Genomic DNA, 15,957 nt, shown 5'->3' with positions numbered 1-15,957 from the left:
TTTGCTAAGAACTCCTTCTTACACCTTACTTGATCATATGCACTGCCTTTTAAAGCAGTGTTTATTAAGAGGCAAAAAGTGTCATTTAATGAGAGCACACACAGTTTGTCACAAATGCAAGTTATGGAAGAAGTGGGCATATCCCCACCCCCCAAAAAGGGCAAAGGATGTTAACATAACATATATCCATATCTCTCTATATATCTATGAAGATATACAAATAGCCAGTAAGTACATAAAAGAAGCTCAACATTACTAATCATTAGGAAAACGCAAATCAAAACCTTAATGATACCACTTCACACCCATTAGGATGACTATTATAAATAACAACAGAAATTAACAAATGCAGGTGAGGATGTAGGAAAATCAGGTGCTTGTACATTGCTGGTGGAAACATAAAATGGAGCAGCCACTGCAGAAAACTGTACGGAAACACCTCCAAAAATTAAATGTACAATTACTACATGATCCACCCATTCCACTTCTAAGTATATACTCAAAAGAAATAAAAGCAGGAACTCAAATAGATACTTGTACATCAATGTTCAGGCAGCATTATTTACAACTGCCAAAAGGTAGAAATAACCCAGATGCCTATTGGCAGATGAACAGATGTGGTGTACACATATAATTAAATGTTATTCCACCTTAAAAAAAATTCTGACACATGCTACATTCCACATGGATGAACCCTGAATAATCACACTAAATAAAATAAGAAAGACACAAAAGGACAAATATTCTATAATTCCACGTATTGAGGTACCTAAAGTAGTCAAATTCAGAAGTCAGAAAAGCAGAATGGTGGCTGGCAAGGACTGACACCAGGATGAGGGTAAGGGAGCAAGGAGAATTAGTGTCTAATGGGTACAAAGTTCCAGTCTGGGAACAGTACAAAGTTCTGATGATGGATGGTGATAGTAAATAATGTGTGTGTACTTAATACAACTGAACTGCACATAGTAAATTTTATGTTTTATATATAGTTTATCCCCCAAATAGCACATTTAGTTTTGCCTTAAACTATAGCTTAGTGAGGAATTAAATAGCTCAGCTTTGACGGGCATCCTATGTTACTCCAGGTTAGGTGGCAGCAGCTGCCCAGTAACTTAGAAAGAATCAGACAAGTGAGTGTCAAAAAGAACAAAAGAAGAACGTGAGGAGTATATGCATATGTGTGTGTCTATATAAATGGTTCCTACTGCCACCAAGGCAAAGATATAAAAGGGAAAAAAGAAGTCTGTCCTAGAATCTACACCTCCCAAGAGAAGGCAGCCCAGAGCACATGCAAACAATCCATCACAGACTCTTTGGGACTGAATATCTCCCATGGAAAATCCTAAGTGATCAAGGAAAACAGCTTGTACATGAGATGAACTCACACAGTTTTTGCCCTTGTACCTCCCCTCTTACTTCTTACCCCCATCTCAAATTATAAGCCATGAAGATATTTTTTTCGCCACAAAATTTCTGCCAAAGATGTTAAGGTTGTCAGTTCTTTGAAGTCATTTGAAAATTCACAGGAGGAAAGAAAATCAGATATTAATTTTCTCTCATCTTTTGAAATGTCCTTCCCAACTCTAGTGAGACTTAAAAGAGAAAAGAAAAGGAAAAAGGAAAGCGAACAAAAATAAAAGGGATATTTTTTTCTTCTTATCTAAAATGAAATTTAGAAAGCCACAGGGTACAACCATCCATAACAAGATTTCTTCACTTGTTTTCCTTGGGTTCTATGTATGCAACATGTAGTGTGTAGGAACATTTATCTGGGAAGGGGTCCAGTTATCTGCTAGCCAGTGTTCAGGACAGGTGTTTGGCACTGAGATAGATCAGATCCCCAAGAAGTAACCATCACTGATTTCTGGTAGGGAAGCTTGGCTACAGCAGAGAAGGCCAAGCAGATTTTTAGTGAGGAAGGATATGAGAAAGATAATTAAGTTACATTTCAGGAGGCCTTTTAGAGTTAAATTCTTGCCTTCACAGAATTAAACTATGGGGAAAAAAAGCTAATTTTCAGTTTAAAAGAAAAAAAAAGACACTAAGCCAAAAGATGCTGCAATTTTAAAGCTGGACTCTACGTTTGAGTCTTAACACCCTAGAAATAAAATTTTCCAAGTAACTGAGAAACCAAAAGATTAAACTCGGTGGAGAGAAACCAGGCATTGTACTACTTGGCTCCCACCACATGGAAGAGAATATGAATAGAAAAGAAATATTTCCCTGTAAAAGTTAGTTCCAACGGACCTCTCCCTAAATTAATCCCGATTCAGCCTGTGGAGTGGAACAGCCTCAGAAGCAACATCAGGCAGTTAGACGGTGCATGAAAGCCCATGGCTTTTCCTTAATAAAAGTACACCTGAGAATGTAGTAATACTGCTAGGTCAGTAAGAACAGTTTAACATATACGCTTGTTGAGTTGAGATTATTACTGCTGACATGCAAAAGCAGTAAAAATGCTATAATCCCATAAATGTGTATAAATGGGTACCAAGAGACATGAAAAGACATGTATGAGAATGTTCACAGCAACACTGGACGTAATAACCCAAAAGCAGAAACTCAAATGACCACTGTCAATGCATCAGATAAATTATAGAACAATCATATAATAGAGTGCTATTCAGACATGAAAGCAAACAATTTATCATTACATATGCAGTAATGCTGACTACTAGCAAAAGAAGCCAGACTCAAAAAGGTAAAAAAAAAAATTGTATGATTGGAGTTCCTGTCGTGGTGCAGCGGAAACAAATTCAACTAGGAACCATGAGGTTGCAGGTTCAATCCCTGGCCTCGCTCAGTGGGTTAAGGATCCGGCACTGCTGTAGTGTAGGTCGAAGACATGGCTTGGATCTGGCCTTGCTGTGGCTCTGGCATAGGCTGGCGTCTATAGCTCTGATTAGACCCCTAGCCTGGGAACCTCCATATGCCGTGGGTATGGCCCTAAAAAAAAAAAAAAGACAAAAAGTGTATGAGTCTATTTATATGAAATTTAAAATTAAAAAAAGGAAAACTAATCTACAATGTTCACCAGAGTAGAGGTTACCTTTGAGAGGGAGGCACAGACACCAGGAGGAGCTATAAGAGATCCTGAAGAACTAGTCAAAGTCTGTCTTCATCTGTGTGAAGGTCATACATGTATATTCACTTTGTGAAAATTTATTGTACATTTATGATTTGCATCCTTTGCTTTTCGGTAGGTATATTTTTACAAATATATTTCTAAATATAGAAATATTTAAATTTTTAAAATGAATGATGGATTTTGGGGGAAAAAAGTTTTTTCCTAGACTTTATTCCTACTGTCTTTGAATTTTATTTTATTTTACTATTATTTTTATTATTTTTTTTTATGGCTGCACCCATAGCATACGAAAATTTCCAGGCCAGGGATGGAATCTGAGCCGCAGCTGCAATCTACACCACAAATGCAGCAATGGCAGATCCTTTAACCCACTGCAGCAGGCCAGGGACTGGGCCTCTGCAGTGATCTGAGCTGCTGCAGTCAGATTCTTAACCCACTATGCCACAGGGAGAGATCCTGAATTTTATTTTAACATCAAAATTTAGAAGGCAGTCACTTCTAGTCCTCAGCTACACCATTCCAGAATGTGTGTATTTTATACCAAGATAGCATAAAGAGATAAGTCCTGTCAAAACTGGTCACCTTCTCTCCATCTAAATTGCGGATCAGAATTTCCAGGAGTCCCAACTGTGGCACAGGGGATTAATGATCCGGTGTTGTCTCTGTGGCAATTCAGATTCAATCCCTGGCCCAGGAACTTCAATATGCTGTGGGTGTGGTCAAAAAAAGAAAGAAAGAAAAAGAATTTTCAATTATCGTCTCTCCCTACTTAGTAGGCAAAAAATTAGGATCAACTGTGGTCCTCTGGCAAAATACCTACCACAGAGTATGCATTTTTTAAAGAAATAGACTCTAATTATGCAATGTCATAGAAAAATGCTGAATGTGTACTAAGGTGAGAATGATTTTTTTTTTTTTTTTTTTTAAGGGCTGCACCTGCAGCATATGGAGGTTCCCGGGCCAGGGGCTGAATCAGAGCTGTGGCCGCTGGCCTACACCACAGCCACAGCAACGACCAGATCCAAGCCACATCTGCAACCTACCCTACAGCTCATGACAATGCTGGATCCTTTACCCACTGAGCGAGGCCAGGATCGAATCTGCGTCTTCATGGATACTAGTCAGATTTGTTTCCTCTCAGCCATGATGGGAACTCCCAAAAATGACTTCTAAATTGGCTTCTTTTGCCTATCAACTAAAGCCAAGATGAAGAGGAAGGAGAGAATGGCATAATTAATTGTTTTTCTACATTCTCATACCTTCGTTCTTTCTTTAACCATTTTACACACATTTAAGTGTCTATGGTGTGTTAGGCACTGTAACAGTCACTTGGAACGTAGACCAGTGAATAAGAAACATGGTCCCTATCTATACAGAATACACTACTGTAGCAGCATCAGTGTGCACTGTGCATAGTGCAGGCATCTCACCTTATACACAAATCAATAGTAAGGTAGGTGTTATTACCTTCATTACACAGATAAGGAAATCAGCTTAGAAACTACTTTGCCCAAGTTCACTCAATGGTAAATTTAGTTCAAAATGTAACTACAGAGTTTAATGTCCATGATTTGCCATACACTCTGCATTAACATAGAATTTAATTACAGTTCAATTCTGGATACTAACATGTGTAGAGGTAAGAATTTTTACAACAGAACTGTAAAGTGTACTAACTGATCCTAAAACTTTCTATGATCTAGCATAGACTTGTTTTGCTTCAGTGAGGGGGTCAACAAAGAACCTGGAAGGAAACCTTCTTTCATTTCCCTCCCAATACTTTCCCTACTAACTAAAATTTATAAAGGTAAAGGATAATTTTTTCTTTGATTACTAGGAAGTGAAAAAATGTTTTCTAAAGCTATAAATATATAAAATTCAGGAACTCTAAAGACATCTGCTGTGGGAGCCATACCTTAGCTACTGCATCCACATACATATATAGACATGCATGGGTGTGCCTATGTGTCAACAATTTGACAATTACTCTTGCATATTCCCTATACATGTCAACAATTTGACAATTACTCTTGCATATTCCCTATACAAAGATGACATATTACACTGCTCATGACTAGTGTTTACACTATCAATCTTAAGTCTGCAAAGTACATTTTTTTTCTGAGTTGAAAAGGACCAAGAACACACAGACATCTTCAGTTTTCTGTTGGTAAAAATTATAAAAGGGAGTTGTCTTATGGCACAGTGAGTTGGGGATCCAGCATTGTCACTGCTGCAACTCTCTCAAAAAATAAAAAATTTTTAAAAATTTTTAAAAATTATAAAGACAAACTACCAGATCAACCACCTCCACGCCATTTTTGGCCAGTTTCTTAAACAGCCAAACCTTTAACATACAGTTTGGTATTCTAAAGTATTTTAATTCAGGAGTGCATCTGCCTTTTATTTCCTTTTAAATAACACAAGCCATAACATTTATGGATATGTAGCCAAAATAAGGTCTAATTCATAAAGGAAAGGCTATGATTCCAATTTATAAGGAGAGGAGTTACACTGCTTCAAAGAAGCCTGTCCCTAAGGGGAAAAAAATAAAAGACGGTAATTATCATTTTAAAACATGCAGAACAGGACAGCAAAGGGAGAGGATTCAATAAACAAAAATAACAAAAATGATCAAAATTTGTGTGTTCAGAATGGGGAAGAAAATTCCCAGCATGTTTTTTTATAACACCACTGCATGCTTTTCTGCCTGAGTGTTTATACTCAAAATAATACATTTCTTTCGAATTGTAACTTAACTTTCTGTTATCACATGTCCTATTATAATAATCAAACATACATTTGTGGTAAAGCCAAAAACCACTCTGAAGAAGTGGTCTTAACCACAATTCAAAGCTTAAAAAATGGCTTTCTGCCAAAGTATATCTGAGCCATTAACCTGTTGTGCTGCTTTCACACACTGGTAGGACCAAAAAAAGTAGGCCGAGCAACTAGCATTTGCTTATGGAAGCCTCACAAGGCGGCCATGGGGCTCTGAAAGGGGCACAGGACAGGGGCACAGTAGGTGAAGGTGCAAAATCTGACAGCACACTGCTTTGTCTTGGGTGGTACCACAAGTAGCCTAATATTTCAACAACCACCTGAGGGGTCTTGGCTTGGCATAGGCCAAAAAAAGATTCTGAACTGCGAATCAACATGAAATGATTAAAAGTATACATCATCCATAACTTACAGTAGTAAAGCACTAGAACAGGAGGCAAAAAACCTTGGGAATTTGATGGTAGCAATGAAGAAAACAAAGGTAAGGCCTCTAGCAGCTACAGACTTAACTGTCACAGTTTGGGCCACGAATGCTATATATTTACCTGGTATTTTGTGGTACCACAACTTTAAATTATGCGAACTGCAAAATTACTGTGTTACAAAGTTAACTTACTAGTTTACTGGCTAGTCAATTGTCCTACATCAGATTGTTTGACCAGAAGAGAGGAGGGCACAGCTTTTCTTTAAAGATGGGCAGCTCCACTGCAGCAGCTTAACACTCCTTTCTCACCAACTTCTACACATACATGTTCCCTAAAGACATGCGGTCTCTCTTCTCTACAGTACTAGTACTACTGACCTCTTTCCCTCATTTTTGCTTCCACCACAAGCAATTCGTTTACACGTGACATCAACTGCATGCCCAAATTATCTTTATCACTATTCCCTGATTCTAAGCTCTTATTACAACTTTTACATCCATAGCTTCCTAAACTGGCCTCATGTAGCAAAACAGATAAGCACATAGCAACAAAAACAATATATCTGCTTATATATATGCTCTCATTTAACTCTCATTAATAATCTGAGAGGTAGGCATTATTTCAAATTTAGAAGGGAAAAACTGAAGCTCAAAAAGTCACAAGGTAGGACTCTCCCCTACTTCTGATTACACACTGATCACACTACATAAATACAAAAGGAAGCCATACTCTAGTCTTTAAGCCACTTATCTTCTTTGCCTTCCCAAAATAATTATTTCCCCAATTCTCTGATAAAATAATAACTATTTGCTTTTTTTCCATTAAATAAATCAACTATTGTTTGAAAAATTTAAATGTTTCAGAGAAGTCAATTTTTAACCTGTATTTCTCAGCAAACAAAAATTATTAATTGTCAAGGATAAAATGTTGCAGTAATCCAACTAGAGACGATGAAACAATGCCATAAAGTTAAATAAACCAGGAAAATCTGACTGTGTTAACAGCTCTAAGGATTAGTCAAATTTAGAGCCTTTAAAGAATTATAAGCATCCCAGGAATGAAGAATATGCCCACCTGTTTCCATAATAAACTGGAGATGCACAGATTTTTCAGACCATAACTTTTTTTTTTTTTTGTCTTTTTGCTATTTCTTGGGCAGCTCCCACGGCATATGGAAGTTCCCAGGCTAGGGGTCAAATCGGAGCTGTAGCCACCAGCCTAGCCAGAGGCACAGCAACTCGGGATCCGAGCCGCGTCTGCAACCTACACCACAGCTCACGGCAACGCCGGATCGTTAACCCACTGAGCAAGGGCAGGGACCAAACCCGCAACCTCATGGTTCCTAGTCGGATTCGTTAACCACTGCGCCACGACGGGAACTCCAGACCATAACTTTTAATCTAGACACTTGTTTTTCCTTTTTACGGCCACAACCACACCATATGGAAGTTTCCAGGCTAAGGGCTCAAACGAAGCTGCAGTTGCCGACCTACACCACAGCCATAGCAAAGTGGCACCTGCATCTGTGACCTACACCATAGCCTGTGGCAATGCTGGATCCTTAACCCACTGAACAAGGCCAGGGATCGAATCTGCATCCTCACGGACACTATGTCGGGTCCTTCGCCTGCTGAGCCACAAAGGAAACTCTTTACACATTTTTTTTTTTTTAAATAGCAGAAGTATACATTAGAGAAATATGGCCAAAGCTTAAGCTTGTATCACACATATTAAAGTTGACTCGACTGCACACAGTATTAAAGTTTTGAGTATGTGCTAACTAAAGGAATGATCCATAATAACAGCAAGTCATCTTTTTTTAAAAAAGACAACACACACGAAGAATTGTCAGGAAATTGTAGCTCTTAAACTGTAATATTATTTAGACCTACTATTTTGAAATAATCAGTGATTACGGACAAACTAACCTGAAATGTCTAATAATTTATTTTCTAAGTGGAGAAAAAATTTTATAAATGGCCCACCAAATAAACTGGTATTAACTTCGCAAATGTTAGAATGAGGGAAAAAAGGAATTAACTATTTTACCAAGTCCAAAGAGCTACTAAAACAATGATAAATTTCTTCGTCTTCGTGAAACTATCTGCTTTTCCCATGGAGAATGTCCTATAAAGACATTATGCTACAGGTAATTGCTGTTGCCGGCTCCACAATAGCAATGCACTTTAATGAGGCATGCTGACACTTCAAAAAAGTGGTAATCCACGTTGACAGACTCTATTAAGAAGTTGTGTCAAGACCTAAATGGGGGCTACAAACAATACAGCTGAAAAGAGGTTCTTAGAACTAAGTTTATGTTCTTTCATGTAGTTTTGTTGAGCCTAAAATTAATTGTTAGGAAGACCTGCATGCACCACTTGCAAGTCTTCAGCAGTTTCACCCAGGCAATTTTTTACTACAATAACAATAATCAAATGCTAATATAAAGACCCATTATGTGTAACAATAATAGTCATGGTGTCATTAAACAAATTAACTTCCTGGGTTTTTTAAATGGTAGTATCTCCAAGGTACAAAAAATAGTTTAAGACTGAAATTAAATCCTTAATTCAAAGTATAAATTTAAACTCTGAAATAAAAGTCAAAGTCAAAGGGGAGTAATTCTGGTTTTTTTCCTAGTTATCCATCAATGCCTTGGTTTGGCTCTAGTATTCCTCAACAGATTAATTCTACTAGTCTGGCGATTATACTCAACAAACTGTTTATTCCAAAAGAGGAATACTACTTTGTCCTGGGTCAGCCCTCTTTACTCTTTGACAACTTCCTAAGACCTACAACATTCTAATGTTATTTTCATAGCATCTTCATTTCTCACTTGGATTACTGGGTTCTAGCACTGATCACATATTATTCTAAACAGTAAGAATAGAGAATACTTAGGTTTGTTCAGGTTGCACGTAAATGAGGGAGAAAGAGCGCTGAGGGGTAGGAAGGGAAGAAAGAAGAGAGACCTCTAAAGTGCAAGAGAGCAGTAAAAAAAAAAAAAGTAAGAGAAAAAGATTGCTTGAGGAAGTGTCAGAGGTACCAACAGGAAGAGAGCAATAGAGTCTACGCCATAAAAGGGAACTCTCCGGTCAATCCCAAATACAGAAATGTTTTAGTTCAAATTCAGAGGTTTTCTTCTGTGGGATATGAACATAGATCACAAACATTCTTTCCCTATAAAAAAATTGCTCACTTGGATATCTACCATTGAGAAAAATCTGTTGAGTTATATAAACTATCACCAAGTTTTGCTCTCCCAAAGTTTAGGTCCATCTAACAAAAAAGCCACCCTAGCTATTTCATAGTCATTCTAGAGCTTCAGTTTCCACATCTGTGAAACAGTAATGTTAACTGTAATAACCTGAATAACTGTGTGAAGGCTGAGTTAATACCCTAAAAACATTTGCAGAGAAGGGCGCTTTGGAAGTACAATACTCGCTATTAGACACTCGGATTTCCTCAGCCTTTAGGTTTACAAAACCCGAACTCACAAAAGAGCTAACTGTAGATCTCAATTTGACAAAATTGTACAAATTAAGATCATTTAGAAATCAGATCACCTCCTTACATATCCACTCTCTCCATTTGTAAATTTAGAGGTTGGTAAATAAGAGAATGGCCTGTTTTGCCATGAAGGGAGAAATGCATGTCTTAAAAAACTAGTATTACCCAAAAGTTCATTCACACGACAACTATTTATGGAGTACTTGCTGTGACCAGTCACTGTCCTGAGGCTGAGGATATGGGAGTCAACAAAATAAAATCTGTATAATTGGGCTGGGAGCAGTTTATTTATTTCAAAAGTGAATGCTTTCAGGAGATTCTGCTCGAAGTTTTATGTTTATGTTACCTGCCTCTGCCTCGTCCTTGCCCCTGGGCTAGAATTTCTTACTTACAGAGCAGTTTTTCCACAGGAATTTTAACAATAAAGGAATTCTAATAAAGTTAAATTTCATGCACACTTAATCTAGCTGCAATCACCGCATTTCTATGTACATTTTTTAATCACCACCATCCACCTACTGCTGTGATAAAATACAAAAGTACTCAAAGTAAATGCTTTGAAAACATTTTCTGTCCTATCTCCCCACCCCAGGAATCCCCAAGATTCCTTCTAACAAATAACTAGGGGCAGGGGGAAAAGGAGACTGCTGTCCTTCCCAACCACCATCTGCTGAAAAAGCACATTTCCAGTCATTATTTTTTTTTTAAATTACATTGACCTGATAGATAAAGCAATGCCTGAAGTCTCCTGAAGGTCAGTAAAGCTGCCATTATTTCATGAGCAGCTCCCTCTCATCAGCTGTGAGAGCTTGCTCATCCTGAGGTGGCGGGAACCTGGCTGCAAGGCTGATGGGGGCTCCATAACACAAGCCGTACTCCTTAGTATTCCTCAGTGAAGCGACAAGTTTGTCATTTCAAAGAAAGAACGCCTGAACATCTTCCTGCTCATCTACAGACTCCCCTCACAATCCCCTAACAGATCAACAGCACAAGACCACAGACTTCATTCTATCTTTCAAAAGAGAGACAGTCCCTGATTTTCATGACAATGACGGACACTGGCATATTCTACTTTTTAATTAGGTTCGTATTCTACTTCATACTTTAGATGAATTCTCAAGTACTCTTAGGAATTCCTTTCTGTCTCAGTGGGGTAAGGATTCTGCGTTGTCACTGCTGTGGCTCTGGTAACAGCTGTGGTGCAGATTTGATCGCTGGCTCAGGATCTTCCACATGCCGCACAGGCCACAGGGTGGCCAGAAAGAAAAATTAACTAGATAAATAAAATACTCTTCAACAGATCTCCCAGATCCCAGAGACATGCAAAACAGTATTATCTTTTCAAAGTAATGAAATAGCAATTAGCTTGAGAAAGTGCTTAATTTTAACAGTGCTACTATTTCAAGATTTTTTAAAGTTTCAGAGTCTAAAACATCTTTTAAAATACTTTCAAAGCAGCTAATCCTCATCCTTAGAGGGTGTTTCTGACATGTTTTCAGTAACGCAAAATATACTGGAACCATATCTAAAGAGAGACATAGTAATTTACGATATGCTTTTTCTTCTAATCCTAGATGAGTGGTTGGGATGCTGCCTCTGACCAGTGATCTCAGTCCTGGGCCAACTAAACTAGAAGGTAGTTTAGTTTCTTTCTAAACTACATTTGGGGCGGAAGAATCTTTGACTTGAGAATCACCACCTCTGTTGCACCACTCTGCTTGCCTATTAGGAAGAAAAATCTTTGAAACAAAAAGATGGCAAGTTGCCCTTGTGCATAATGATAACCAAAGTAAAAGGGACACAGCTGTGAAAAAAAAATACCACAAGGTAACAATGTGAAACTCTGCACTTAACAGGATAAGCAGCATGAGGCAGAAAGTGAGGATGTTAGGAGTAAACATGACCGAAATAATGATGAAAAGCCAAGCAATGCTCTTGCTAAGAGTAGGAAAAGCTGGACAGTTTGGGAGAAGAGCAGGGTGAGTGGGGGATGGGGGGGAGGTCGGGGAAACAGTAATAATAATAATAATAATTATTATTATTATAGAAAAGGATTCAACTCTCCAACTCTCCCGATCTCTGAATCCATAGTCTCCTATTCTCTGCCTGCATCACTAGCAATGAGGGGTGGTGAGGGGGGAGATTACTTTACCTATCTTCCGTAATTTCAAAAGATAATTTCTAAATTTAGTATATCATACGCAATTCAGAGCAGGAACTGTATATATTTTTGACTCACTTTCCAAGAACTTGCAGAGAAAGATGAATTATGATTATCTTTTGGCCTCTTATTTTGGCAAAGACTTTATCCATTTTTTAACTCCCAAGTGTAGAAAACTAATGTACAAATTCCACTGCTATGAAACAATGTAACAGAAATCTTCATTCTCTTACTGTTTTCTAGGAGGAAAAAACTGTATTTTAAATACAACCTTAAAATATGCATGGAGTTCCCGTCATGGCGCAGTGGTTAATGAATACGATTAGGAACCATGAGGTTGCAGGTTCAATCCCTGGCCTCACTCAGTGGGTTAAGCATCTGGCATTGCCATGAGCTGTGGTGTAGTTGCAGACGAGGCTTGGATCTGGTGTTGCTGTGGCTCTGGCGTAGGGCTGGCGGCTACAGCTCCGATTAGACTCCTAGCCTGTGAACCTCCATATGCCAAGGGTGCGGTCCTAGAAAAGACAAAAAGACAAAAATAAAATAAAAGAAAATATGCTGAGTCTGTCCTACTTGGAAGCTTTATTTTTAAAAAACTCTGTGGTCATCTTCAGCAAATCTATAAAGCAAATATCTGTTGTTATAAGGACAGTGGAATAGGCAGAGGCACCAATCCAAGAAAAATAAAATGTTATATATTATCCAAATTCTCACAAAAACAGAAGCTCTATCATTTGACTGCCTTAAATATTTGTGACATACCTGATTCATGGTTAATTTCTGGTGCAACATTAAACTTTATGTTTACCTTCTGAATTAAAGAAGTATCTATTATATGAAAAAGTCCTAAGATACCAGGAATGGGAAAATGAAGTACGGTGGGTTTTAGTATACATCATCAATTTTTTTGAACTTTTTAATTGAATTGGTAACTTTCACCAATGCAAAGAAAGAGTGAATTCATCGACAACTGGGAAATATAATAACTTTCTTAACTATGAGCCTTTAAATATTTACAAGGGCTGGCCAGCAAACACACACACACACACACACACACACACACACACACACACACACACACACATCCCCCAAATAACACAACAAAAAACAAAAACAAGGTTTCATAGCTAATTAACTGTTCCCTTCTATCAGAGATAAAACTACTGAGCTAATAATCCTGTTTTATATATCTGAAGCGTTTTGTGGCTGAGGTCAGTTTGGCAATGTAGATTCATAAGACTGAGTTTCATGCATATTTCCAGTTGATCATTACTAGAAGGTCTGTAATGCAATCCAGTACATACATACACCCCTGTAACAAAATTTTACCCAACTACATCATGTGATACATTCCTGACATTTCCCATTCTGTTCTATTCTGCTTCATTTAACGGGGGGAGGCCGCGCAGGAGGCGGGCAGAAACATACTGATTCCAGAATGGGCTGCCATTGGCAGTTGAAAAGCACTGATCTACCAGAACGAATGCCAAGTGGCCGTACACTAGATTACTCTATTTGATAAAACAGCCTTAGTTAATGCCATTCAAAAGCTGCTGCTGTGGTGTTCCCCTTTTCCCTCCAACTCCTTAGATATTGTCCGGCAATAACCTTCACTTTAAACGAAAAGTGTACAGCACAGAGATCCTTCAAGGTGACATAAGAGTATAGCATACCATTAGAAGCCACAGACTGGAACCTATCCTGGTCCTTCTTCTCAGCAAGGCAAAACAATATAAAACTAATACCACTTCCGAGGGACGTCTGTCCTATGAGAGGCATATACTTAGTGGAACTAAAATGATCCAATCAACACACACATAAATGTGCATATATTTATTTTAGCTTTAAAAAGAATGAAACAAGTTTGTTTTTGTTTCTGGCCACACCCACAGCATGTGGAAGTTCCCAGGCCAGAGAATGAACCCACACCACAGCAGCAACCTGAGACACAACAGTGACGACACCAGATCCTTTGTTAAGGATCTAGGCCACCAGGAAACTTGGAAACAATTAAAAAAAAAATACTTTTTTACATTCACTGCACTGGTAATTTATTTTCTATTACAATACACGTCTTAATTCTGATCATAAATTGATTTCCTGACCTGCAGGAATGAAACCTGCAAGTTGAAAAACAAAACTTTAGAGGATGCGCAAAGCAACCTAACAGGATAAGAGGATCATGAATAAATCATCAGTCTCCAGTGGCCACCTTCTTTCACTGATGAGAAAAAGCTCAAAGAGTGAAAATATTAGTCAAAGAGTGACTGTTTCTTTAACTCTAGGAAGATCATCAAAGGAAGCATAAGATTCAGGGTAAGACAAAATGTAATAGCATCACCTCCCCAAAAGAGAAGTTCCTGATCTGGCATTCAATAATCACCACCACTGTTTTGCTTTGTTTTGTTGGTCTTTTTAGGGCTGCACTGCTGCATATGGAAGTTTCCAGGCTATGGGCTGAATCAGTGCTGAAGCTGCTGGTCTATGCCATAGCCACAACAACGCCAGATCTGAGCCGCATCTGAGAGCTACACCACAGCTCACAGCAACGCTGGATCCTTAACCCACTGAGCAAGGTCAGGGATCAAACCCACGTCCTCATGGGTACTGGCTGGGTTCGCTGCCACTGAACCACCACAGGAACTTCAATCACCATCGCTGTTAATCTAACACTGGCTTCTTGCCTACTCAATCCTGCGTGAAGTGTGTATATAATTTATTTACGTGTGTGTGTATATACATAGGTATTTATATGTGTATACATAAAATACACACAGACACATATACATATAAAATGCAGTATATAAATTATATACTTATGGTATTATATCTTAATACACAAATTTATATTTTTTTCCTGATCATTCTAACAACTTGTCAAAACAACAAAGTAGTGCCAGATCTGAAATACAGTTTAGCTGGATGCAGAATCTAAGCTCTTAACCACTAAGCTATAAACTTCCAAAGGGAAAGGAGTTGCCCAACTCTAGCTGTGCATCAAGAACCCTCTGTGTGTGTTAAAAAACAAAACAGTGCCCAAATGCTACCCTAAAAAGAGATTTTTTTAGAACTGAAGTGGCAAATATTACAGAGAAATATATTTTGTAAATAATGTATCAAATACCATCTCCAACCCATTATGTCAGAAAAGATCCTTTTGGATAGCAGACAATGTTGTATTGGACATAAAATACCTGGTTGAACATGGTAATAGGTAGCTGCCTTCACCTTGAAACTTGATTCACTGTCATTAAAGACGAGAATTTAACATAAAGCAGTTCTTAGGTTTAATAACTAAATTCCATTAAGGATTTAACTGCTGACATATCAAAAGGATATGATACATAAGGTACACTAAGTGATAAAAATTACAGACTGTACCAGTACATTTCTATTCAATTTATATATTCATGATTTAAACCTCTATCTTCCCAATACATTTTCCTTCATTACCTAAAAGATAAAGAATTTTGAACCCAAAACAACATTAATAAACTCAGCATTCCCCCTGGGTTGATTCACTCCTACCATCCTCAAGAAAACATTTAGTAGCAAGCACACAGCACAAAATTAGGAGGTTTCCAAGGTTTCAAATAATTCAGAAATGGTTTTGACATCATTCAAATAAAATGTTATGGACATAAAATGTTAAAGATTGTTGATGGTTAAGTGGGTAATATGAAGCCTAGAATTACCGCTACTAGCAACCACAAGTAACAGAGGGATACATACCACAAACACATGAAGGTTTAACTGTATACATATGCTGGTGAAGAGACAACAATCACACAACTAAAAAAATCACTCATTTTCCTCTAAGTAAAAATTCTTTGTAAAAGACAAAAACAAGCACAAACAATAAATGATCCAAGTAAAAATTATTTTGCTTGGCCAAATTAATACTCCAACTGAAGAATTTATCTAATTATTTCCTATTCAGGTTACCATGAGATGACAGCACTGCAGAGAAACTAGTGTATGATGTAAACTAG

General features: G+C 37.9%; 1 protein-coding gene and 1 long non-coding RNA gene across 10 annotated transcripts in view; both read right to left on the bottom strand.

Annotated features, from left to right (window-relative positions):
• Positions 1 to 15,957, bottom strand: part of RBPJ (recombination signal binding protein for immunoglobulin kappa J region) — a 233,547-nt gene that overhangs the window by 49,628 nt on the left and 167,962 nt on the right. The gene's annotated exons all lie outside the window — the stretch shown is intronic.
• LOC146400359 (uncharacterized) lies at positions 3,338 to 8,282 on the bottom strand. Its single transcript, XR_014812279.1, has 3 exons — positions 7,899 to 8,282; positions 5,117 to 7,636; positions 3,338 to 5,076 (listed from the first exon to the last, which is right to left on the bottom strand). It is a non-coding gene; the product is annotated as an uncharacterized LOC146400359 (long non-coding RNA).

Source organism: Sus scrofa, chromosome 8 (assembly GCF_054392235.1).
Source record: "Sus scrofa isolate SSC_HxYL_T2T_F1_AM1 chromosome 8, Sscrofa_HxYL_maternal_Yorkshire_Landrace_v2.0, whole genome shotgun sequence".
NCBI classification, from domain to species: Eukaryota; Metazoa; Chordata; class Mammalia; order Artiodactyla; family Suidae; genus Sus; species Sus scrofa.
Note: the sequence above shows the minus strand (reverse complement) of the source record. Positions and strands in the feature narration are given on the sequence as shown.